Below are 26,364 nucleotides of genomic sequence, written 5' to 3' on the forward strand. Positions count from 1 at the left end.
CCCTATCTTCAAGGTCAATTAGTCATGTTATTAGCATTTACGTCAGTTGCCAGGGTAAGTTCAAACTATTGGTTAAATATAATTTATCTAGTAACTACCTACATCATTATAGCCATTTTATATCTAGGCCTTGGTTATGCTTAGCTAAATATTGTACAGACCTGAGGCCTGTAGGTCCTTGCGTTACAGCCTTATAATATTTATTCCTTACTTATGTAAGCACAATTTGTATATGGCTGGCTACAAACTCCAACTTGAGCCTTCTAAGCTTAAAAGACTCCTGTTATTTTCTGATCTGTGCACACGTTTATGTGGAATTGCCCTTTTATAGCTCCACTTCTAATCTAAACGAACTCTCTCTACCTCCACCAACTATCTTTTATGGTCCCATGCATACAGGGGGAATTTGTTTTTGTTTACTCTGGTTTTGTTTGGAATAAATATCCCGGTTATCCCAAATGCTCTTGCTGCTGAAACAATTCAATTTACTGAATGTAATGAACCTTACTTGTTAGTAATCGCCATAGCTGGGAGAAGCTTTGTGCTCTGTTTTTTCTTTTACTTATTTATTTAAGCGCTTTTTATTTTGGCCATGATGTTTTATGCTCTGTTCCTTGGGGCCCTTCATGAAAATAAGATGTTGCATCTTAGAACATCCTGTTGAATAAAACTGCCTGAATAAAATACACATATTTGTTTTATGATACAGACTGATTATGCAAAGGAGAGGTGGGGAATATAGGTCCCCAAGGAGTAAGGGGTGCTTATATGCTCCCTTGCCTTCTCCTTTGATCATGATGAAATAGATGAAACCCTCCTTTTACTTTTAATTATCCTTTCCACACTCTGCAGCAATTTCAAGCCTGATTTTAGAAAGACTTTAAATAAACAATACTAAAAAGACCAGAACTAGGCAATCCATGTCCTCAAGTGGCATACTGCAGCTCGTTTTATAGAGCTACCATAGGTCATTATGTCATTCTGAAGATTTAAATGAAGCCTTTAAAATTTGTTTGTTAGTGCATTAGTATATAGAGAATATAATATGCTGTTGCTCAGAAACGATACTCTGCTTGTAACTAAAAAGTTAAATAGTGCAAAGACAAAGTATCTCTGGCCTCTTATTCCTAGAGGTGCCTTCCTCCGACATATTCAGGATCCTGCATACACAACAGGAGCCTTGCCTAGCATCAGCAGCTTTCTGTACACAGCTCTACTTACTAGTCAGCATAGCTGAAAGTTGTTGATGCTAGACAAGGCTCATTTTTGAGCAATACCCCGTTATATTCTGTAGACGCTAATGCGTTAACAAATTTTAAAGTCGTGCTTTAAACTTTTAGTATAGGGTAAATCAGAGTGAAAGGTGAAATGTGAAGACGTCACATTACATATTAAGAATAGGGTGGGCCCACTAATTTTCTCATCAGTGGTTTTTTTCCCCCCAAGAGGTAATGAACCTTGATAATTATATAAACTAAGTTGCAATTAACTGTCATTTAAAGGCCTCAAAGTACATTACATGGATTAACTACTCTTTAATACCACTGTGAAGTTGGTCATGGTTTTTTTTTTTTTTTTCATTTCCATTTCACAAACTGGGAAACTCTGGCAAAGAAAGTCGATAGTGAGTTGGTGATGAGTTAATGACAGAGCTAGGACTGGAAGTCAGGATTCTGCAGGAGCTCCTCCCATTAAACCAGGTTCCCTCCAAACTTTATAATAGCTGCCTGCAGAGGTCTGCTGACAAGTTCTCCCGAAGTCTACAGTCAAGCCTCCCAATAGCGTGCATCTCCAGAAATGATCTGGCATGTAAAATTTGACAACATTCTGAAGCCACCTGTGTAACCTGAACAGCATATAGGGGTTGCCTTATAAAGGGGTTGTCATTTTTTTTATTATAAACTCATACAACAAAGGGAATAATCTGATCTGAAAAATGTTCAATACCATATAACTTGTTAATTGTATATAATTATAATTCTTCAATGAGCCTGATTCTGATCTCACCCCAGTATAAATCAGTAAGTAGCTCAGTTGAAATCACAAGTATAAAGGGCCCGAGGTTTTTAAGCCATTGTACCATCCAGTGCCTGCTTAGCTGGTACTAAATATGTGATGAATTAAAAAATACAATTCTACTCCTCCTGTACTGGGTTGAACCCACAAAGTCATTATGATCTGCCTGCTGGCTCTGTAACTATGGTTAATTGAAACCTAATCCTCTCCAAGTTGTATTGATTTCATTGATACTAGTGCATGGCAAGATTCTAATACAAAGAGAAGAGAATTAAATGAGAATAGCTCCGTGAATGCTGTTTCTATTCAGATTATAGGTACATCAATGTCTAGGAAATGGAAGAGAATAAATATTCAAAGGCAAAGGAAATGTTTACAAATGTCAAGTGTATGGAAAACAGCACTGTGTAAAAATGAATAAGCAACAACAATTACTTGCGGTTGTCCTTTCAAGGCAAGTGATGTACTTCTTAATTAGGACAGTGTCTCTTGGGATGGGGCTAATTGGCTAATTTAACTTGGACAGGGAGGAGATGAAAATAGTCTTTTTATAGTTTTTTTGCTCTTTATTAGAGCCTTTGAAATACAGCTGTAATTTGTAGTATTTCTTTCCAGAGGATTCTATACATTTGCAGAAACTATGTAAGTAATTTTTCTGAGAAACCTATTTATATGTTTCCAACTAAGCTACCCTAATGTACATCTGCATTAACTACAAGGGAAAAGATAGCTGCCAGAGTTATTAGCAAACACCTGAGACTTGTCACCCAAATTCGTGAAGTTAAACAGATTACTGACCTTACTACACTAACTTTAAAAAGCTGGAACAGACTACAGGAATCTGCTGAGTCTCCAAAGGCTGATCTTGGGCCTGACACTGAGGTGTGGAGCAGTCTCAAGTCCCAATAAAGTTGTGGAGCTACTGAAGAGCAAGGCATTCTCTTTTCCCTCTGCTTGTCTCTCCTATGGAGAAAGGAGTGGAAAAGTTCAGAGTCTTGTTGCACTCGGGTCCCTCAACAAATGTGAGAATTGCAGAGACAGGATTAATGCGCCTAATGACACCCTTCAATTTGTTGAAGACCAACCAACCAGGCTTCACAACAGGACAAACTATACCAATTGCTCTAATCTATATGGGAACCGGTTTCCCTGTGGCAAAGGGTAGAGGTTAGAGGTCCTTGCTAATTCACTTGGTCTTTCAGTTGCCTCCAATACAACCAACTGTGAGTTGTGGTTAAAGTGGCATCGCTCATTTCTTTGGGTGAGATCCCAGGTAGTAGTGGTAGGCCACTGCCCTTCTTTCTTGATGGCTTTTGGCTTTGGAGTCTCATAGAGCTCATTCTTGTCATCACACTTGTTCCATGTTGATGTGTACTGGTAGGAAGGGACACTGTGAGGCAAAATGGGCTGTACTCTGTTATCAATATGCTGCAATAGCTGACTGTTTCCTTTTCAAGAGGCTCACATGATACAATTTTATTGCTTTCCCAATATCTGGCAAGATGCATGGAGACATCCAGGTGGCTTAATATCAGTCTGGATAAGATGGAGATGATGCTGATTGGCAGAAGCATTTTAAGGAAGGAGGGAGTATGAGCACTCCTTCAGTGTATAGTTGCTTAGGATTTTGTAGCTATCTTTGTATACGTAGATGCTTTAATGGTACCACATTAATATAAAAGCTTTAGGGAAAATCTGAAGTGTGGCTTTCCTTATCCTTCTGTGGAAGAAGGATTATGCAACCAGCTTGACAAAATACTTTCCTAAGATGTGTTTGTGACTGTCAAATCAGCAATCCCTGGTTTATCCCATGCAAAGAATGTATTGTTAAATGTGAGATTGAAATTCTTTTCATTTATGACTATAATGTACCAGGGTTAAGTTCAAGTATGTTCATGAAAATTTGAATGGGCTTAATACACCCTCCCACTCTGTTTGACTAGTACTTTATCCAACCATAGTACCAGAGATTGCATGTTTTTTGTTTCACTACTGCTAAAGATGAGAAATTAAGGGAAAAGATCACTAAACCTTAAAATACAGGATCAAGATGTCCTCTCAATTACACTAATTTAACTACATTAAATCCAATGGGAGTTTCACCAACATAATTGATAGAATTTGGCAGAAAGACATGGGTGATATGTTTAATATAGGAGTGGGATTTCAGCTCAAATATAGGATAGCAGTTGAATATATAGTGGGGTGAAATCCAAGATAATGTGTTGTCATCATGTTATGCAAACAAAATAACCTCAGGGCTCTTAACCTGCACAGTTCTGTAGACAATACTTGCCCATCTTTGCAATATATTCAACCTTCACCTGGAAGGAGTCTCTCCCAGACATATCCCTGTATTCAGGGATATCTCCCAAGTCCCAGTAGGTCATAAAATTAATGTCCTTTTATCAATATATGCCATATTCTGAGTTTGTCAAGATCTCCATATGTATTTTTCATCAGGTATGATAAGGAAGCACAATAATACCATAAAGTACTTTTCTTTTATGTTCTTTTCCAACATGTGATTTCAATTGCCAGTTGATTTACCTGGATGTCCACTGAGTACATTAGGTACTTTGAACGCCCCTGTTGTATGTTCGCAAAAAGAAAAGGAGTACTTGTGGCACCTTAGAGACTAACAAATTTATTAGAGCATAAGCTTTCGTGAGCTACAGCTCACTTCATCGGATGCATTTGGTGGAAAAAACAGAGGGGAGATTTATATACACACACAGAGAACATGAAACAATGGGTTTATCATACACACTGTAAGGAGAGTGATCACTTAAGATAAGCCATCACCAGCAGCAGGGGGGGAAAAGGAGGAAAACCTTTCATGGTGACAAGCAAGGTAGGCTAATTCCAGCACTTAACAAGAATATCTGAAAAAAGAAAAGCGGTACTTGTGGCACCTTAGAGACTAACAAATTGATTAGAGCATAAGCTTTCGTGAGCTACAGCTCTTTTCATCGGATGCATCCGATGAAGTGAGCTGTAGCTCACGAAAGCTTATGCTCTAATAAATTTGTTAGTCTCTAAGGTGCCACAAGTACTGCTTTTCTTTTTGCGAATACAGACTAACACGGCTGCTACTCTGAAAAGAATATCTGAGGAACAGTGGGGGGTGGGGTGGGGGGAGAAATAACATGGGGAAATAGTTTTACTTTGTGTAATGACTCATCCATTCCCAGTCTCTATTCAAGCCTAAGTTAATTGTATCCAGTTTGCAAATTAATTCCAATTCAGCAGTCTCTCGTTGGAGTCTGTTTTTGAAGCTTTTTTGTTGAAGGATAGCCACTCTTAGGTCTGTAATCAAGTGACCAGAGAGATTGAAGTGTTCTCCAACTGGTTTTTGAATGTTATAATTCTTGACGTCTGATTTGTGTCCATTCATTCTTTTACGTAGAGACTGTTCAGTTTGGCCAATGTACATGGCAGAGGGGCATTGCTGGCACATGATGGCATATATCACATTGGTAGATGCGCAGGTGAACGAGCCTCTGATAGTGTGGCTGATGTGATTAGGCCCTGTGATGGTATCCCCTGAATAGATATGTGGACAGAGTTGGCAACGGGCTTTGTTGCAAGGATAGGTTCCTGGGTTAGTGGTTCTGTTGTGTGGTGTGTGGTTGCTGGTGAGTATTTGCTTCAGATTGGGGGGCTGTCTGTAAGCAAGGACTGGCCTGTCTCCCAAGATCTGTGAGAGTGATGGGTCGTCCTTCAGGATAGGTTGTAGATCCTTGATGATGCATTGGAGAGGTTTTAATTGGGGGCTGAAGGTGATGGCTAGTGGCATTCTGTTGGGCCTGTCCTGTAGTAGGTGACTTCTGGGTACTCCTCTGGCTCTGTCAAACTGGCTATGTAGACTCCCTCCTCAGGCCCTTCGTTACCAGCACTCCCAGCTATCTTCGAGACACCACTGACTTCCTGAGGAAACTACAGTCCATTGGTGATCTTCCTAAAAACACCATCCTAGCCACTATGGATGTAGAAGCCACCAACATTCCACACAAAGATGGACTACAAACCGTCAGGAACAGTATCCCCGATACTGTCACGGCTAACCTGGTGGCTGACCTTTGTGACTTTGTTCTCACCCATAACTATTTCACATTTGGGGACAATGTATACCTTCAAATCAGCGGCACTGCGATGGGTACCTGCATGGCCCCACAGTATGCCAACGTTTTTATGGCTGACTTAGAACAACACTTCCTCAGCTCTCATCCCCTAATGCCCCTACTCTACGTGCGCTACATTGATGACATTTTCATCATCTGGATCCATGGAAAAGAAGCCCTTGAGGAATTCCACCATGATTTCAACAATTTCCATCCCACCATCAACCTCAGCCTGGACCAGTCCACACAAGATATCTACTTCCCGGACACTACGGTGCTAATAAGCGATGGTCACATAAACACCACCCTATATCGGAAACCTACTGACCGCTATTCCTACCTACATGCCTGTAGCTTTCATCCAGATCATACCACTCGATCCATTGTCTACAGCCAAGCTCTGCGATATAACCGCATTTGCTCCAACCCCTCAGACAGAGACAAACACCTACAAGATCTCTATCATGCATTCCTACAACTACAATACCCACCTGCTGAAGTGAAGAAACAGATTGACAGAGCCAGAAGAGTACCCAGAAGTCACCTACTACAGGACAGGCCCAACAAAGAAAATAACAGAACTCCACTAGCCGTCACCTTCAGCCCCCAACTAAAACCTCTCCAACGCATCATCAAGGATCTACAACCTATCCTGAAGGACGACCCATCACTCTCACAGATCTTGGGAGACAGGCCAGTCCTTGCTTACAGACAGCCCCCCAATCTGAAGCAAATACTCACCAGCAACCACACAACAGAACCACTAACCCAGGAACCTATCCTTGCAACAAAGTCCGTTGCCAACTCTGTCCACATATCTATTCAGGGGATACCATCATAGGGCCTAATCACATCAGCCACACTATCAGAGGCTCGTTCACCTGCGCATCTACCAATGTGATATATGCCATCATGTGCCAGCAATGCCCCTCTGCCATGTACATTGGCCAAACTGGACAGTCTCTACGTAAAAGAATGAATGGACATAAATCAGACGTCAAGAATTATAACATTCAAAAACCAGTTGGAGAACACTTCAATCTCTCTGGTCACTCGATTACAGACCTAAGAGTGGCTATCCTTCAACAAAAAAGCTTCAAAAACAGACTCCAACGAGAGACTGCTGAATTGGAATTAATTTGCAAACTGGATACAATTAATTTAGGCTTGAATAGAGACTGGGAATGGATGAGTCATTACACAAAGTAAAACTATTTCCCCATGTTATTTCTCCCCCCCACCCCACCCCCCACCTTTCCTCAGATATTCTCGTTAACTGCTGGAATTAGCCTACCTTGCTTGTCACCATGAAAGGTTTTCCTCCTTTTCTCCCCCTGCTGCTGGTGATGGCTTATCTTAAGTGATCACTCTCCTTACAGTGTGTATGATAAACCCGTTGTTTCATGTTCTCTGTGTGTGTGTGTGTATATAAATCTCCCCTCTGTTTTTTCCACCAAATGCATCCGATGAAGTGAGCTGTAGCTCATGAAAGCTTATGCTCTAATAAATTTGTTAGTCTCTAAGGTGCCACAAGTACTCCTTTTCTTTTTGCGAATACAGACTAACACAGCTGCTACTCTGAATACTGGTTAGCTGCGTATGCTAAGACTTTTGGGCCTTATGCCTTGATTAGTTCAGCTAAGCTATTTTTTCACAGGGCTTGAGGCTTGTAAACTCAGTGCGTTACTGCCTTCACTTACACCTATACTTTATGTAGCAAGTAACTATACCTACAGGTGACATTGGAAACTCCCACTAAATGACAAAACAACAATTACAAATGTCCAAGGATTGACTAACATACATAACCTATTCTGTTTCAACATAAAGCAGCGTAGCAGAGGCAGTATATTAAAAAGAACAGTGGTGTGATTTATCTCAGATTTGGGATGAGAATTGTAAGACAGTCCTTCCTGCTAATCATTCCAGCCAGCAGGTGGAAGACAAATGAGGTAATCTCAACATAAAGGTGCAGTGGACAAGCTGTATGTTGCGTGTAAAAGAAAATATAAACCATAACATTATTCCTTCAGTGCAAAGAATGTTAACTAGAACTTTGTCACTGTTTTATTTTATAGATAAAAATAATCACTTCTCTATAGTCCAAAGCATATATTCGCTATATATCTATATCAATATAGTATGTGTAGATGTATATCCAAGCTATGATTCATATATCTTTTAATATATACTTTTTCACTAAGTGAAAGGTATTGTAAGTGTTAGAGCATATGCTCTGCATTATCTGAAAGACCCAAATCATCTTCCCTCATAATGCTTCTTTCTTTTTACTTTTCCAAATGCTTAATAGTAAATCTTCAGTGCTGGGCACTCAGATTTATTCCTAAATCCTTACACTGACAATTTACTCTTTAAAGTTGAAAGCCTGGATTTAATTTAAGCCGCCATAGCAAAGCACACACTTTACTCATAGACAAACATGAAACTCATAACATTTGTCCAACTTTTGTATGTGTAAGGAAGTAGGGTACACGCTAGTTTGCCATTTAGTCTTCACTAAAAACCTGTATGAAGTGCTTTCCTGGGACTGTCCCCTCTTTCCTCCCCCCCACCCAGGTCTCCTTTTCTGTGGCTATTTGTTTGGTGTCGCCCTTGCATGCAGATTTGACTGAGTGCTTTTGTACTGTGAGTCTGTCACAACGTGAAAAATATCTGATGATAATTTTGATGTATAGGGATGTAAAAATGGTATTGTGAAATTGATTCAGTGTAGCTTGCTGGGATTGTTGTTTTCCCTACAGTTAATTATCCTGTTAAGCAAACAGTTTGGATAGGCTAATACAGGTCACAGGTATGGACCAATTTCATGTATACAAGATAATCTGCAACTTCAAACAAAGTCTGAGGGGAAAAAATTATTCTGAAACAATCATTATCTGGTTGCAGACTGAATGGAAGGATTAAGATCATGTGTCCCATTGACACAATGTGAGAGTCACTAATCCCTTTGAAGCCCTGAAAGCGAAACTACAGTCTCATTTGATTGTAGATATATTTTGCAGATACGGTTACTATCTAAAATTTTCTTGTAGCTAAATCATGCCTAATGTAATTGTGAAGACACTGTACCCCTTCTACATCTGTCACTTTAAATGTATAGATGTTAGTGTGGCATAGCTATTCCCTCAGTATTTCCACAGTTCAGACAGCCAAGATGTTGATATACCGAGGTGAGCTGCCATTGTAGGGCTTACACAGAGCTTTATTTAAACCCTCCTGGCAGGGGATGTTGCCATACTGCCAACCTCAAGCATTCAAGAATTATGAATTAGGCTCCAAAAAGTCAGGGACTGTCTTAAAAGACATGAGATTTAAAAAATGAATTTGAGTTCTTTTGGCTTTTGAGCCTTTCATATGCACTTCAGTCACATTTTCAAACTTTTCTCCACAGCCACGAGGGCTAGAAATTTACCTTTAAAAAAAAATTAGAGCTGAAATTCTTACATATTCACATAATTCCAAGAACTGAGTCTTTATGCAAAAACACTGAATATCATGAGACCTGTGAGACTTGTGAGAAAACTGAATATCATGAGACTTGTGAGAAAATACCAATGCTCTGTTGCGTGAGCACAAAGATGACAGACTCAATGTACTTAAGCAGAGAACTAGAGAATGACATCTTACCTGGGAGTCTTTTAATTAAGTTCCTCCTACAGCATATCTAGGTCCTCTTTGGGAACTGGAGGAGCAAGAACTCCGAGTTAAACTGAGCTCCATGGAATCTGTACATTATCTAACACAATGTGACCTTGGTGTAGTAGGGATCTCCAAGAGTTATAAAGGGGCCTTAGTGTAAATGAGAACTATGCATTGACCCCAGAAGAATTCTGTTGTCCTATGAATGTATAGAAACATATTAACAGTGACAGTGGAACAAAAGCTAATAATCACTTATTATTATCAAGCTGCAATAAAGACCTATACCCACTTCCTGTGATGCTGACAATATCTGCAGTGTTTGAATTGATTATTTCAGTGGGATGCGCTGTGTATCACAGAAGTAGGAATGGGTTCCAGTGGCTTTTTTTATTTTAGAAAAGCTAGAATACAAAGTCCACCTTCTTGTTCCACTCCTTTGTTTGTCTGGGTATTTTAGGGTTCTCCAAAGCAAACAACCAACTGTCTCAGCTTTTGCTGGTGCTGTGAGAAGCGTGCTTCCCAGCTGGTGTTTATGGATTGTCCATTCAGATGAATGGGGAATGTCAGAACTCACAAGATACATCTGGCCACTCTAGATAAATGCTTTCACTGGCCAGGGTCAGGCACTTGCAACATCAATCAACAGTGAAGTGATTAGCAGTGTTGGCATTTAAGCTTAAGCATCAAATAGTGAAACTCCAAAGTTAACATGTGTAACCCACAAACGTCCTTGGTGTGGTGTTCTGTCTCATCTAGTGGCACCAAGACCACCTAGGGAGACTAATGAGTCTGCTCTAGAGCCTTAGCTAACAGCCATATGGCTTTTAGCTCATACAGCGGAGGCTCATGTAGCTAGCTTTGGAGGTCCCAGGTTCGATCCCACCCACCGATGACTGGGGTCTATCAGTGTTACACATGCTATGAAGATGAATGGCACAGCTTGCACCTCTTCTCAGTGCTATGGGCCCAGTCAGTCGCACTGCAGACTCTGCAAAAAAAAACAGTTCTCCAAGCAACAACGTGAAAGTTGCATTCTCTCCCTGAAGAGCTGGACAGTCTTTGTTTAAATGAAAGCTTTAAAATAAATAAAGTCATAACTGGCAAAAATTTAGGCTTGAATCTCCCTTCCAACTATGAGAGCAGAGGGAGCAAACCTGTGCAGAAATAAGGAGAGTAGTGACTTTGCAGAAATGAGGGGGGCCTGTGGCTTTCTGGCATGGTTCCTTTCCCCTGTACCATGGAAACGCCTTCAGGCAAACTCGATGGGTTTTAGGAGTGGGAAGTACAGGATTATGATTGCATGGATCCAGAGGGCACAGCTAAATGCAGTAGGCTACCTCAACTACCAGCAGACTTCCCTTTGGAAATCTTGTTGACAGTTAATGCTGGCTCAGTAGCATTTTCTTTTCACTCGCCTTCAAGAGTCTGTGACAGCACAAATATGTCAGTAAGTTGGTAGGATTTTTCCACAAAAAAAATCATCTTTTTGTAACCAATTCAAATAATACAGATAGCAGAGATTCCTTGCAAGTGACAGCTATAACAGGAGCCATTCCTGCTTGGATTCTGTTCGCCTTTACATTTCAGGAACACATCTGACTCCAGCAATTCCAGAGTCCATTTGGGAATGATATCATTCTTAACTACAAGTGTATTCTGTAAGGAAGCAGGTTCTGCAGATTTGATCCAAATTGGATTTGACACAATCTCCTTGCTATCTCTGATTCATTGAGTCCACTCATTTATGAAGCTTGTTCACTTTAATGACATTGATTAATTTTATTTCCCCTCTAGAGAAGTTAATGTCAGCAGTATTTCATCCTCTCAGGCAAGCATTTATTCCAGCATGTGGCACATAAATAGGTCCCCTTGCTGACCCACCTCAGTTGCCAAAGATGGTACTCGCTCCACCCACATGTAGAAGGGCTGCAGTTTAAATTTTTTTTGATGCTGTCTGCATTGGTCAGCGTTTTGAGGCTTTTCACTTTTGTCTGATGGTGGAGTGCCAGTTACCTGCTAGATAAGCTAGAGTTGGTTGGGACGTTTTTGATAAAATTTTGTTTTGTTGAAGTGTTTTGCAGAGATGTATCAGTTTCAACTAAGTTTTCTTGGGTCTTGGGCTCACTGGTCACTAAGAGAGACAGATTGTTTATTACAGCACTGGCTAGAGATGTGGGAGACTCCAGTTCAAGTCTCTGCTCTGTCTGACTGACTGATCTCATTTGAACAATTCCACTCCGAATGCAGAACAAAAACAAATTTTAGAACATCGAAAGTGGCTGTGAAATGGAATTGTCCTCCAGACAGCTTTATGATAAGCCCTCTCCTGGCTCCGCCTCCCCCCTCAAAAGAGAGAACCAACCACCCATACAACTGTTTCTCACTTTGCAGAATCTGCACTGAAACTCTGTTTTGGTTCTACAGAAAGTTCTTAGACTCTTGTAACAAACCTGCTTTCCATAGATCTCTTTCTGTTTCTTATTGCCTCACTGTTAGGCCAAAGACCAGACACTACGTTTGGGTGGAAAAAAAGAAGGAAGAGAACTTTGGAAAACCTGAATTTTTGTGACTGAAGACAAACCAGCTGGACTCTGAAACAAAGTAGTAAGGGCAAAGCTCTTGTAGACTATAAAGTTTAGATTCAGTGGACACATCTGGGGACTCTCCTTTAGAGCCAGTTTTCAAAGAGCCTTCAAGGGACATATATAGAGTGAGAGAGAGATTGATTTTGCTTTTAAAGAAAAATGCCTCTGTAGTTAAGGGCGTGTGTGGAAAAATTTTAAAGTTGGAATGTGAGAGCAGAAGCTGCGCAGAGCCTTTCTTATTGCCAAGTCACTGTATATGAAGAGATAAGAGAGAAACGAATAGGATATTATTGGAGCAAATGGACTTGCAGGAGCGTTATGAAAATAAACAAAGGGGGAAGGATCTGTGCAAAGAAGTAAGCTCATAAATACTGGAACAACTACTGGGATCCCGAGAACTTCAGAATAGCTATCTGAGGTATTGATGGCATTTTCCAGTGACTCAAGCCATTTGTTAATTTGCCCAGAGATAACTGGAACTTGATGGCATCACTAAACTGTTCCGAGAGATTGGTATCAGGCCAATAAAGTTAGGTTTTGCAAGCTATGAGACAATAGCAGTCTGGTCAGCCACCAGAATGAAGGTGGTGGATATGTGGCAGATCTCGGTCTTTGGAACATGCACTCCAGTTTGGGTTGAATTCATTTTATTTTTCAAAAGATGATCTAAGTAACTAATTCTCCCTAGAATTATCACTGGAACATTTTCATAACATTTTACAATGTTTGAAGCTTTTATACGCTAAGGGACAAATTCAAAATTGATTTTTCTTCATTTGCTAATACAATTTTTTGAACTTCAAATAAATTTGTATGCACAAATCAGAGGAATATATATTTACTTGTCTTGTATCTATCTGAGCCTATTTGCACAGGGAAATCTTGATTTTACATGAACAAATTGGTGCATATGCAAAATTTTCATTAACAGGTTTAGAAGTTGGTTTAAAAATTTGGCTTGGACTATTACATTTGTCTGAGATTGTAAGATTGTTGGTAAAGTGACATAAATTTACAGTACTGTGTAAATGATGTTAAATAATAGTAAGTTAAAAGCCAGTGACTGTCACTGAAGAAAAGAAGTTGGGTCCCTGAATCAAAACTAAAGGAAATGAATAGAAAAAAAGCCAAAACCCTTGTAAATAACTACTAATTTATTAGCACGGGGTAGCCATGTTAGTCTGTATCCACAAAAACAACAAGAAGTCTGGTGGCACCTTAAAGACTAACAGATTTATTTGGGCATAAGCTTTTGTGGGTAAAAACCCACTTCTTCAGATGCATGGAGTGAAAATTACAGATGAAGGCATTATTATACTGACACATGAAGAGAAGGGAGTTACCTCACAAGTTGAGAACCAGTGTTGACAGGGCCAATACAATCAGGATGGATGTAGTCCACTCCCAATAATTGATGAGGAGGTGTCAATTCCAGGAGAGGTAAAATTGCTTTTGTACTGAGCCAGCGACTCTCAGTCCCTCTCCTGGAATTGACGACACCTCATGAATTATTATTTTTATTATTATTATTATATACTCCTCATCAATTATTGGGAGTGGACTACCTCCATCCTGATTGTATTGGCCCTGTCAACACTGGTTCTCCACTTGTGAGGTAACTCCCTTCTCTTCATGTGTCAGTATAATAATGCCTCCATCTGCAATTTTCACTCCATGCATCTGAAGAAGTGGGTTTTTTACCCATGAAAACTTATGCCCAAATAAATCTGTTAGTCTTTAAGGTGCCCCCAGACTCCTTGCTGTTTTTTTAGTAGTTTCTTAGAGCAATTCTTAGAGTTTGTAGATTCCAGTCCTATATAAACCTTTAAATTGTGAAAAGGTTTTATATAGTGAGGCATGAATGGATGATAGTTGAATGAATTCCACAGCATGAATTTCATGATATATAACTGGGAACATTTGCGAGGTGCTAACATGTTAAGAAGTGAGCATGAAGTTTGAGAATATGCTGGGGGAAATGAACAGTTGTAAAGGATAGAGCAGACATGTCAAAGGTGAAATCCACTCAATACGTTGATTTACACTGCATGGTAATTTTATCTTTATGCTGTCATCAGGCCCAACCTATAGAAGCATTAGCAGCAAAAATGACGCTCCTGTGAAGAGATGTTCTCTGTACATAGACAGCTGCAAAGGGAAGCTATGATCTGACAATTCTACTCTGGTTCCTTTTGTAGTTGGCTTAGTGTGTGAAGAGAGTTTTATGCAATATTGCTAACCCCAAGTGTTCAAAAACACATAATCAGATGCCCCAAAATTATGAGATAATTTAAAAAAAAAAGGTAAAATTTGAGTTCTTTCTATTTGTTTGCAAGTTTTTGAGCCTTGAGGGTTCATGTTTTCAAGTTTTTCTCTGCAACCACAAGACCTATACACATTTTTTTTGTAAATGAAAGCTGAGAGTCTCATATAATCACATGACTCCAGGAGTTGGGGCTTTTAGAAAAAACATCATATATCAAGAGGTTTGCAATAAAACTAAGACAAACGATTTTCTCTGTGCGTGAAGTGTGCAGGCACTTTTATACTGGGTAGAAAGATCTCAGAGGAATCTGACTAGGATTGTGCAGGATAAGCCCCTTGTTTTGTAGCCCATAATCTTTAATCAGCCTAGCTGTTCTGCCACCTAAATTATAACTTGCAAACTCTGTACTGTGATCAAAATGCAACCTCGAGTTGAGATTAAATAGGTGTATACAGAAAAGCGACTTTGTGACATGAACAGTTTGTTATACCGGGGAATAAAATGATGTGAAATATAGTGAATCTCTAGAGTGAAAGGGCAAGCATTAATAACAACACTTAGCACTTACATAGAGCTTTTCCTCCTTAGAGCATTACAAACATTGGAGTGTTTAAATGGTATTGAGGGGACTGCAGTGAAATTCCATCCTTGATAGAGCTAGGCAAATTTATTTTCCCTGAAACCTTTTTTTGGAAAAATGTTCTGTGAGTTTGTGTTGATTTTGCTGGATTGTTCAATTAGAAACCCTCTTTGGCCTCCCAAAAACAAAAAATTCTGAAAATCAGCGCATTTCATTTTGACATTTTCTAAAAGAAAGTTTTGATTTTTTTTTAATTCAAAATGACTTTGTTTTAGAAATTTATTTTAATTTTTAAAAGTTTTCAAAAATGCTTGAATTTGTAATGAAACATTTCATTTGAGGTCAAATTAAATGTTTTGTTCAACCCCAAATTTTCGTTTGTTTTGTTTTGTTTTACTTTTTTGATTTACTAACAAATTTTTAAAAATTCATATTTTGGTTTGACATGAAATTATTATTTTCCCAATGTTTTGGAATTGCCAACAAACTGAAAAATCAGTTATTTGTCCAGGTCTAGCGCTTGGGCTCTGGAAGGGGTGGAGATTACTGCTTCCATATCACTCTTCACTTCCTTAGCAACAGTGGAACCCAGTCAATAGCAAAAGGACTTTTGCAGGATCTATCCTGTCAGCAGAGGCTATGGACCACCTGTAGAGGTTCACAGGCAGTCATCCATGCAGACAGCGTCTGCCATCTAATGGGATGCATTTCTCTAGGATCCTCTCAGTGGAGAGGTCTTCAAACTCCCTGCTTCCCCTTCTCCTATCCCAGTCTCCTCTACTTTGACCCCATAAACACATGCTTTTGGCTAGGTATGGTAGAAAGCCCATATATGGTAGAAAGCCCAGTCTCTTTCTCTAAAGTCCCTCCAACATGACCCTCTATTGAGATTATGAATCCTTGGGAGCTTTGCTGATAATGCTGTTTGGAATAGCTCTCCCTTATTGTACTTCTCCCAGTTCAAATATCTGGTCACTCTTTCTTCAGTATCTCCTCATCCCCTCCCTTTTCCCAATTTTCCATCAAATTATTTCCCCCCTTGTCTTAGCCAGAATCAAAATATCGAAGAGAACCTTTTCTTTTCCTACTCTTCCTATCACTGTTTGCGCCAGCATTCTGGGTTTTGTGCTCATTTCATTATTTTAATATGTTTGAATAGCATAATATCTGGCCTGCTGGAACTGAAAAAAAATTATTAAGAAGGGAAATTAAATGTGTTTTAATTTCTTAGAAGATGTAAAGCCATTTCCCCATCTAAATGGCTGATTGTCTGTCTGAATTTCAGTTAAATTCCCAAGCAGTTAAACTTCCCACTTCCCTTTTTGGGTTAAATTCTGCATGTTTCATCATCAGTTTGATTGGGACAGGGGAAGGAGTGTATTTGTGGGATATTCTCTCACGCTTTTATTGTCACTCTTAATGACAGGCGTTAATAAACCCCCTGATCGTGGGATGTTTTACTTACCTGTGGAATTTTGTTAATAATTTCTAGGTGAGCTTCTTGGTCCAGTGATAACAAATGTCTATATGGATTGTTGTATCCTAGTGGCTTAAAGTTGGCAAGCCTGATAATAAGCCTCGATATTGGGGACTACTGTTTGGAAGGATTTTTAAGAGAGACAAAAAGAAAAGGAGTACTTGTGGCACCTTAGAGACTAACAAATTTATTAAGAGAGACAATGTTTCTGAATTACCCCGGGAATTTTCCTTTTCCTTTTCCAAGTAAAATTCATGTATTTGTGATTCTTTGGAGATTTGATCAGATCTTGTTACAGAGAGTGTTTGGATAGTGCTAAGGGGCTGTGAAGCTTGCTTAGCCAGCCAGCTGAGGACTTCCCTGGTGCGGGGCATAGCTGGCTGTCCACCACCCCTGCTTGCAGCCCTTGGTGTTGGGCATGCCAGGGATGGTCTGGGAACAAGGAGCTGAGATTGTTCTAAGCACCCCTTGCCCATCCCCCAGCTGTGCCACGTAGAGGCTGGCCACACTGAGAACTGATCTCTGAGACTTGTAGGGCATTTGTCTACCTAGTTTTCCTGGAGTGCATGGGGCTGGAGGATCCAGTGAAGATGGACATGTTTTCTTTCTTCTAGGAGCATGGACCCTAAGGCTTAAGCAGTTCCCCATACTAGACATCATTCCACTCCTCACCAGTCCTCCCACCTCACCACTTTAAAAACCTTTTGGATAGGTGGCACCTATATTATTTAACATCTGTAAATTCTATTCTATTCCCACTGTTGTTCTAACCACAAGGATGGGAGTGGGATGGTTGTGACCACTAACCATCCAACAGGACAGATATTTTGCTGTCTGTTATAGGAGAATTGCCATCTTAATGATGGTGGTGATGTACCTTTAAGGAGATTTCCTTACAGCGTTGTAGTTCTTTATAGAGCTGCTCACTATATATTTTTTCCAGGCTTTTTCTCACAAGAAAGTAACAGAGCAATCCCGTCATGTGTGCCTTTAGTAGGGGTGGGTTGAAAAAACACCAAGGAAAAGAGACTTCAGTAGCTCAGGGTCTGATGGCTTTTTTTCCTATGAGGAACTTGCCACTGCCAGAAGCAAAATATTGGACTTGATGGACCAGAGATCTGTTCAGTTTGAAAGGGATTTGTGAATCGCATGGAATTTGTGTGTAACTTGCTGATCTCAAGCCTCGAAAAGGCAACTCCAATATTAATTTATGTAAACAGGAAACTTTTTTCAGCCACTCAGATGTTTTCAAATTGCACATATTACTTTTATAATAATAATTCTATTTGCCCTAAAGAAATGGGGAAATACTTTCAGCAAGCCTGCCTTATTTTATCTTTCATACCTGCATACAGACTCATTTTGCCTGTAAACGTATTTCCCTTCCTAGGGTTGCATTATTTTGTCTTTGAATTTGAAAACCAAGTGCATCTGTAAAAACAAAATGTAATATATAGCATTTGTGTAGTATGGCGTTCATTTGAATTAATATCTCTTAAAGTATATAGGCTGCATGTTTTATGCATCACAAGATGGTAGAATTATGTGCATTTAAAGAAAATAAAACTTATTTTCATAAAGGTCAGTTTCTAACTGGCTCCAGGTTCATTTTAATTTTGATGGTACATAATAGTTGGGATAAAAAGAGTAGTGCTGGTAGAAACTTAGAATTACTTTGTAAACTCACAGTATATGAAGCCTTATTTTTATAGCTCCTCCACAAAAAGCACTTCCATTACATTCTCCTCTTTTTTGAAAAAATACAGCTGCAAAACAAGATCCTATATTATACTGCTCAGTATGACAGTCTTTCCACTGAATGGATCCAGCCCTGTGTTCTGTCAGACAGCATAGTTGTAGGGTGTCAGATTAGGAATATAGGAATTATCATACCAATTCAGATCAGTTGTCCTATCTCTGAAAGTGGCCAGAGCCAGATGCTTCAGAGCAAGGTACAAGAAAGTTACAATAGACAATTATATAGTAATCTGCCCTATGGAAAGTTTCTTCCTAGTGCCAGGCAATGATTTTTTTTAAATGCCCTGGAGCATAATGCTGTATAGCCTTTATATTTGTAGGTAGTTTTATGTAAATGTGGATGTTCTTACTAGATTATTTTACCAATAATAGATTAATGTTTTAACTAACTTTTTTAATCCAAGAATGGGGAACTGAAGTATGCTTATCCCAAATAGTCTTAACTTGAGTGGCATGGTAGAGTTTAGATTCATTTAAGGAATTCTGGGAGTCTTTAGCTAGCAATGTCCAGACCTCTGAGAGAGAGAGAGAAGGGCTGTTTGAGTAGATTAGAGCTGATGAAAAACAAAGGAGCATTGAACAGGAGCAGATTTTACCAAAGAGATACTGTACATGTGGCCAAGCTCAGTTTATTTATATTTACCCTTCCTCAACAACTGCATTTGGAATCCAGTTTACTACCAAATAAATGACAAACTGTCTAAAGTAAATTGTCTAATTATAGAAGCAGCTTGACAGGCTGGAGTTGCCAATAAAAATTCACTTTAAGCTTTCTTTAAAATTGCTACATTTGGTATAGTAGATAATAAACAGCAGTGGGGCTGTTCTGTTAATATCTAGCAACAAAACTGATGCATGTACTCCCTTCCCTTCTTGGCACTGGGTTGCACTGCATGGTGGTGAGGCCCTTTTATCTTTTAGAAAATTTAAGTTACATTTTCCCCAAGCCACTCAAAGGGCCTGAACCAACTTCCAATTATGTCTTCCCCTTGCAAATATTTGAGGTCTCTCTTCTTTATTGTTTCTATTCTCAATTGTGGTTTTAAAATAGTTGCAGAAATAGTATCTGTCAAGTTGGGCACACGTGTCTATTTGGGATCACTATCATGAATGGTAGGCTTTTTTGCTCTGACACCACTCACTCTGTAGGGTTTGCACCATCTTATAACGTTGGTGGGTGACTGTCTTTGCTCTTGTGGTCTAGACTTTAGTACAACTGAATGAATAATGCAAAGAATTCCATGAGTACTCTTTTTCCTTCCTAAAATCAAATTCATGTTGAATCCAATGGGACACTTGGTGTGGGTAAAGTTACTTATGGACCAGTTTTTTACATTAGATTCTAGGTAAATTATTGACCTCCACAAATAGTAAACCAGCTGGATGCAAGGACTGTAGAACTGGGTCCCAAATAGATCCCTTAGCCCTGATTTAGTGCACTGTTGTTTGTGGAAATTTGTCACATTAGCTTTTGTTCCTCTGTCATGAGTCATGAAAGTAAAGATTTGTTGTAATGAGACCTATATCCTCCAGGTTACAAGAGTTGTTTTTAAATTCCATAAATTATTCCAGAATGCCAACTTTTTTTTCTCCTCCATGCTAAACTGTTTTTGTGGCCAGTTTGTTAAATGTTCTGTGGATTAGTGCCAATTTAGTTATTTTTTTAGACAGTTGTAACTGGCCAGATGCTGGGGCCAGAGATGTCTCTATGTTATGAGAATCCTCAGCTCCCCCACAGGCAGTGTAAAGCAGGCAGAATGGGAGATGAGGATGTGTTTTCTGGTATCTGAAGTTTTCCATGGAATCTCAGTTTCCCCTGTATATTCATTGACCTAGATAATTAAAGCTCAGCTATAGGTATATTCTATCCCACTGTCTTAAATTTAAAGGATAAGCCATCGTATATTAATGTCAAGCACAGAAGATACTGCACAAATTAGAGACTCATAACTATGAAGAGGACTGAACTCAGACTGCAGTTAGAATGCAGATATTTTCTTCAAATATACCCCTTACTGGAGCATGTGTTACTTATACGTGGCATGCCACATGTGGTTTAAATTTAAATGGTAACTTTCTCCTTTTTATTTTTTGTCTCCCCTCATCTTGCCTTCCGTTGCTATCTTTTAAAGCTCCTGGCAGAGGTTAGATGAGCAGGTCTCTTTAGAGCCAACAGCAATATCACTTTTTCAGTCAGCTGGCTGTGATACTTCCTGCTGCTGCTTAGAATTTAGATTTCCTTTATGTACTCTACATATGTATACATTAAAATAACATAAAAATCCATTCTGTCCATCTTAAAAATACATTTCTGCGGCTGCACGTGACTTTTCTCTGGTTGCAGGTCACTTTCGTTGGATGTATCGTATAGCTGCACCCAGGCAATTTTAAGTATCTCGATTGCACAAAGAATGCAGTACCAGGCTTGACTCCTTTTTTTATATTGAAGGCATACATCTAATAGGGAGAGGAAACTTGGAATGGAATTCTTGGTTATGCATCATGATTTTTCATCAGTTTGTTTTATACTATGTAAATCTCTCATTTTAAAAAAATCCATCAGTGGCTGATGGATTGCAGACTCTTTCTGACAGTGGCTGTGAATTCATTTCTTTTCAATTAAACATGAACTCCATTCTCCTCCCTGCCACCCCATCCCTTTTTTCAGATCTCTGTTCTTTTCCCTGTTACTATAGGCTACGTTGCACTCTTTCATGGTGCCTTCCTTCTGTTTCCCTCTCCCTTCTCTTTGCTACTTCCCCACTGTTTCCCTCTCCCCTTCTTGCCATTTTGTGTCATCTGCCTTCGTGCAGTATCCTCCCTTTTGTACATAAGAAGGTAGATGAGTCACCTCAGCCAAACTGCAGCTTCCAGGTGCCCCAGTGCATTTTCTCTTGTGGGAGACTGGACTAGCACAGAGTGGAACAGCTGGAGACATGAGGCTAGATCAACTTGTGTAAATAGTCATAGCTCCATTGATGTCAATGTGCTGTAATGATATACCCCAGCTAAGGATCTGTCCCGTGGCCTCCACTTCCAGTGGAAGGCTAGGATCCAGAGGAAGGGGGCTCTTTACCATGGATCTTGGCCTGGGCACACTGACCACCATACTTGCAAACACTCCCATAGCATATAGATCTTCTATGCTGCCAGGCCTCTGCTGGAAGCCCTCACATCCCTGCTCTTACTATCTCTGCATTCTGCAAAAGCCCCAGTGGAGGATTTTGAGCTACTCAGAGCAGCAGTAACTTGTGGCAAGTATTGTACTATATGATAAGTTATACTATCCTGAGATGGCACTGTGCCAGGTCCCACAGGTCCTTTGACTACTCCTCCATTATGCTATTCATATTCCTTGACTGCAACTCATGGCAGATGTTACTATATCACCACTAGAGCTAGTTAAAAATTTTCATCCAACCTTTTGATTTTAAAAAACAAAACAAAACAGCTTTTCAACTACATGTACATGAAAAAACATCTACTTTCATAAAAATGTTTTCATAAAAAAATTAAAACTTAATACTATTTTTGTTTTAAATAAAAACCCAAATACTGAATTTTTTTGGATTTTTGTTAATTTTTTTCATTTTCTTAGAAAATTTTGGAAGGGGAGAGAAATTACTTCCCAGCCAGCTTTAAAAGCCACCTTTCCACTCTCTGCTTTCTTCTATTTCTGTCTCCTTTAGCGGGATTTTAGTCACTACACGTGGGTATAGGAAAAGCTAGAATGCAGATCTGCCCCAGCCACATTCCCATTCTTCCCTCAATCAGATCCTACCATCCTACCTCCAAGCTGCCATCCTATCTCCAAGCTGCCTCAGAATGCCCCAGGGCTTTTGCATAGGCCCTTTTATGCCAGCCTAGTTAGAGCAGAGGCTGTAAAAGAACAATGAATCAGGCCTCTGTCTTTGCTTATTATGGAATAAGCATGGACCTGGGTATAAAGGAAGATGTTTGCTGCCAAAGGATCTTGTGAAATGCCAGTAACTTTTTGACAATATCTCTAAGATAGTGAGAAAAATATTGAAGTACTCTAAATCTGCATATAAGGCACTCCTTCTATTTCAGTTACCGCTGAACTGACCTAGGAGACATCGAAGTGATGATAGAAAAACATGCATTCAGATTCCCAGTGGTATGCGGGCTTGTCTAGTGAAGTGCTGTTTTACCTTCTGGTAACATACGGTATCTTTTATCCTCAGGGTTGTGATTGATACAATAATGTACTGATTTGCAATTCCATGACATATGCTAGTTACAGTGGCACATTAGTTTTCATAAACACAGACCTCGCAGTGCATTTGGAAGAGACCACGCCAGATGACTGTCATGAAAGATATCTGAGATATCTTATTTAAGTTAATACTAGACCAAATGGAGACACTTTGCAGCAGTAACTGCCAAATTATTTTCTGAAGACCACAGCCTGGCCATTTGGCTGCCAGTAAAATGATGCATTTTCTTGTGTACCAAAGCAGGGAAATGGAGTTTGTAACATTTTAAAATAGAAACTAGGAAAGCACCCCATAGTAATTTATCAGTCTTTGCTTAGAAAAACTGTTGTTTTTTTCAGAGAAGTCAGACTAATTGGAAACTGAGTCCTCACATGGTTGAGATGACAAACACAGGGCCCCACTGTTTGGGTCTGACCAAACTGTGCTTAGCACTGGCCCTGACAGATAAGGGTAAAGATGGCTTTATGCCACTTTACCTCGAAGGGCAAATTTGGCTCACAGCATAAGTAAGAACAGCGTTAAGTCTACTCTAGTTTAACAGCACCCATGGGACTAAAGTGGCAGATGGATGCTGATGAAGTGCAGCCTATACTGGCTTTGCTTGTTTGACTCCAACATGTCCTCTAAACTGGTGCTTTACAAGAGGGGATGATGTAGGGTGGAATCTCCATCTTATAAAGGTAGGCAAATTTTAAGACTACTTTGCCTTGTTAGAGTAGCACAAAGCAGCCTGGGAGGGGCCAAGAATTTGGACCCCAGTATTTGATTATGGAAGTGGCATCGAGTCTTCCATAATTAAGGATAAAATTTTGTCATGGAAGTCACAGATTCTATGACTTTCAGAGACCTTTGTGACGTTTTCCCTTCAGTTTCAGCCCCATGCCTGGGGCAGTGGGCCAGAGCTCTGACTGTAGGGGCCCCGGAGCTCTGAGCCCATGGCTGTGGAGTCGTCTGCCTCGGGCTTCAGTCATCCCCCTGTCAGCCCTCCTCTCCCTTCACACCCATTATTTTTAGTAAAAGTCACAGACAAGTTGCAGGCTCCCTTGAATTTTAGTTTATTGCCTGCGACCTGTCCGTGACTTTTACTAAAAAATAACTGTGACAAAATCTTAACCTTATCCATAATAATCAGATCCTTCACCTGTAGTAGCTACCATTCTGGAGGTGATGAATTACACAGCCAGCAGCCAGTAGGTCAGCCATCGTAAAAACATAGTCTTCTGTTGTGTCTAAAGCTGCTTGGCTGTTTTGAGATTTTTTCTTTAATCTCATCTCTGTGTTGACTGACACACACAGCAGTAGCTCCATTACTACCTCAGATGTCAGCATGCTGTTTTCCCTCAAGTAGTGGGCAATGGAGGTGTTTGAAATGCCTGTCTTTACTGCAGGATTTGTGTGCATAAATTGCTCTGGGGTTTATGATTACATGCCTGTCAAAGGGAACTAAGTGAGTTGCTGCTTCTGGGGCCCATACGCTGTTTCCAAGTCAGATCAGAGAAAAAGAGGAAGCGATGTCAGACAGCAGATGGAGTATCAGGATACGAAGAGCTCATTCTATCCCAGTCACCCTTACACATGGCAAGGTAGATGGCCTCAGATCAAGGACTTCATCTTGAGAAGCACATCAGTTAAACACCGTAGAGACAATGACTGCATCTTTTAAAACTACTACTAGTATATCTTTAAGTAGGTCAGTAGGTCATAGTTAGATCTCTTCAATTCTCTTGAATAACAGAGCTCACAGTGCAGATGTTGGAGGATCCAGCGTCAAGATCCCTACAGAGGTAGGTCCTTTTAAACTGTAGACACGAGAGCATATTCTGCATTCACACGAAAACAGACATTTCAGACACAGAATAGTTATTTGCTATGACTGACCCTCCTGTGAAATGTTTCCAAGATTTCATTGCAATCTAAACAATGTTTAGTTTATTTTATAAATTGTTGAACTTTTCCCCACGAGTAGGATCTCTTACATTAGCATCAGGCAGAAACACAGCTAGAAATTTTAGCTTCATACATGGCCTTTAACATGTCCTCTAATAGAGGCCTTTTCATGCTGCATTTCTTAGTAAGGATGCTTTATTAAAAATAAATGATTGAATGCGTTAGTGCTCAAGTGTACACATCTCATTTCATGTGCCTGTATTTACCACCTACAGGCTGAAGTTTTTCTCTTTAAGGTTATTAGAATGCTCCACTTTATACTGGAAAAGACAGTAGTCTCATTATGGGATAATTACTTTGAGAATACTATCTCTTTGTTATGTTTTAGAAATGTATTTATATAGTATCTGTGTGTGTGTATATATACACATGTTCATGAATATATTCATGAACAGTGTACCTATGTGTGTGGGTGTGAACATTATAGATGGGGAAGGTAGTATTATCTATAGTTAAGATTGCCCAACACTTAAACCCCTATTTCAGTTGCTTATAACTTTGCCAAACCAATTGGCTGGGCTGAAAATTTACATACTGGGTCTCTGCTTCAGGCTAAATTTTTGGAAAGTTTTACAGCAAAAATGGTTGTCTTTTGCAAGAATGACAGGTTTCAGAGTAGCAGCCGTGTTAGTCTGTATTCGCAAAAAGAAAAGGAGTACTTGTGGCACCTTAGAGACTAACAAATTTATTTGAGCATAAGCTTTCGAAGTGAGCTGTAGCTCACGAAAGCTTATGCTCAAATAAATTTGTTAGTCTCTAAGGTGCCACAAGTACTCCTTTTCTTTTTGCAAGAATGAGATTAGGGAAAAAAAATGTCCGTGTTTAAAAAAAAAAAAAAATCTTACCATTTCAATGAGAATCTCTAGTGCCTCTGTGCTTTGGAGCAGGGATCTTCCTAGAGTCAGGGATGTGCCTTTTGATGAATGAATCCCTCTGCATTTGAGTCAATTTCCTCCTCCTGCTCTATGGCATTTTGATGCCAGTAGGGAGAGCCTTGCAAGCACAGGAGAGACTATCTCTATGCTATCAGTTCTTGTGCCCAGTGCCAAAGTTGTCCATAGCAGCTGGAGGGAGAAATTGCAGGGAAAGCCCTGCTCAAACCCTGCAGCCCTGGGCTAGAGTTTGCTCAGTCACTCTGTGGGGATGGCGTGTACACATTCGGGTTGGCATGTAATAACTGTGATGGGATTCTAGCCCAAACACAAAGTATTAACTACATGACCCTGATATGATATTGCAAAAGTGATTTCCTTCCTGCCTCCCCACAATTAGGATGCTTTCACAGCCCAAATATGTGGAGGGGGCTTTTTGGTACACTGTGGGAAAATTGATGTTATTTTTTTGCATTGAGGTCTGTGAAGAGTAAGAACATCTAATTTTGCTTCTCTTTGATCTGAAGCGATCATCACTTTGCTGTTTGCAGAAACTACAGTTGCATTTTAAATTATTTTTTTTTAAATTGATGTCCCAAATAACTTCCCCCTCTTAATAGAACATTTCCATTTCTGTTATATCCCCACCAGCCTGTCTTCAATAGAAAACTTCTCCTTCAACCCGTGAACATGAGTCACAACAGCAGCCTTCCTTCGTTGAGGGAGGCTAATGTAACCATCGGTTTCATTGCGAAGTGAAGTCAGTCACTCAAAACTCTTCCTAGTCTGGGGAGAGACCTTGGATCTCTCGCATTGCAGTGAAGAGGGATAACTCTGA

General features: G+C 39.8%; 1 protein-coding gene across 9 annotated transcripts in view; it reads left to right on the forward strand.

Moving 5' to 3' along the window:
• The window catches only part of ADAMTS2 (ADAM metallopeptidase with thrombospondin type 1 motif 2), a 253,472-nt gene that overhangs the window by 49,486 nt on the left and 177,622 nt on the right, over window positions 1-26,364 (forward strand). For 2 of the 9 annotated variants that reach the window (XM_043520287.1, XM_043520285.1), the window contains exon 1: window positions 23,199-23,387. The exons of 4 other annotated variants lie outside the window; for them this stretch is intronic. The gene's annotated coding sequence lies outside the window, so the exon portion shown is untranslated. Of the gene's footprint in view, window positions 1-23,197; window positions 23,388-24,442; window positions 24,492-26,364 lie in introns of those variants that run through there. 3 more of the 9 variants (XM_043520283.1, XM_043520286.1, XM_043520284.1) reach the window with 3 other exon arrangements.

Source organism: Dermochelys coriacea, chromosome 8, assembly GCF_009764565.3.
Source record: "Dermochelys coriacea isolate rDerCor1 chromosome 8, rDerCor1.pri.v4, whole genome shotgun sequence".
In the NCBI taxonomy this organism is placed as follows: domain Eukaryota; kingdom Metazoa; phylum Chordata; order Testudines; family Dermochelyidae; genus Dermochelys; species Dermochelys coriacea.